This window comes from Panthera tigris, chromosome B3 (genome assembly GCF_018350195.1).
Source record: "Panthera tigris isolate Pti1 chromosome B3, P.tigris_Pti1_mat1.1, whole genome shotgun sequence".
Taxonomy (NCBI): Eukaryota; Metazoa; Chordata; class Mammalia; order Carnivora; family Felidae; genus Panthera; species Panthera tigris.
The window spans coordinates 75941356-75942419 of record NC_056665.1 but is presented as its reverse complement, the minus strand read 5'-3'; the positions used below and the strand labels follow the sequence as shown (position 1 = coordinate 75942419).

General features: G+C 38.3%; 1 non-coding gene across 1 annotated transcript; it reads left to right on the top strand.

The window, feature by feature from the left end:
* Positions 1–228: 228 nt before the first annotated feature.
* LOC122239829 lies at positions 229–334 on the top strand. Its single transcript, XR_006219214.1, has one exon. It is a non-coding gene; the product is annotated as a U6 spliceosomal RNA (small nuclear RNA).
* The last annotated feature ends 730 nt before the right edge of the window (positions 335–1064 follow it).

Here is a 1064-nt window from a genome sequence, read left to right as displayed (position 1 = left end):
TTCTATTTCCATCCTGTGAAAGTTATTCCCCTTTCTCACTGATGGACTCTCTGCCTTCTTCTGATGCAACTTCAGTTTTTGGAAGTCTCAATGGACAATATAGACAAGCAGGGGAGTTATTATTGCATATTATTTTGGTAGATGAATGAGTAGAAGAAATTCTAGCACCTACCATAGGGTCTGTGAATTGAACATAGGGTCAGGAAGTATTATTTAAGGTAATGAAGAGTGTTCACTTTGGCAGCACGTGTACGAATATTGGAATGCTACAGAGAAGATTAGCGTGGTTCTTGGGCAAGGACGACACGTAAAATAATAAATAATCCAATTTCAAAAGAAGTGGAATTTGGTTTAATTCAAGGCGGCTCTGGTGACAGAGCTAACACAGAACAGAACCAGGCTTTTCTTTCATAATATGCAAGGTTTTCATTCTGGTCACCTAACTCCCAGTTTGTTATATTGGGCTTTCTTAATTAGATAGGCAGTTGGTCTGAAGATGTCTCAAATCCTTTCCACATCTTAATAGGTTATGACCATTGGGTTCATTCTCTACTTATCACTGAAGCTCATTCTTAAATCGTCATTGCTTGTGAAGTCAACTTGCTTATAGTAAAGTGATTCGCTTTTTAGTAAGATATTAGTTCTAAATCAAAATAATTTCATCTGTAAAAAAGTCAACATTCCTAGGTATTCAACCAGCTTTTGCTGTATAGAGGGATTATTGAAATGAGCTGAGACAGATGCACACGACTGCACAGGCTTCTCGCATAGCAAAGGCAATCAAGATGAGAGACAACTGGCTCGGCTGTTCAAAAGAAGGGATAGGTACTGGTTCCAGACCTGCTCCAGAGGGAAGCTCAAAGGTGCTCAGCACTGGCAGAACAAAGAACCCCAGGAAGGAGGCTTTGCTCCAAAAGAGAGGTTTTTGCTTCAGGAGAAGACTGTTCCAGGAAAAGAAAACTAGCTGTTTCAAACTCAAAAAAAAAAAAAAAAAAGAAAAAAAAAAAGAAGCTGATCTCATAGCTCTAAGCAAAATAGTGAGTAGAAAAGAAATATTAACTTGA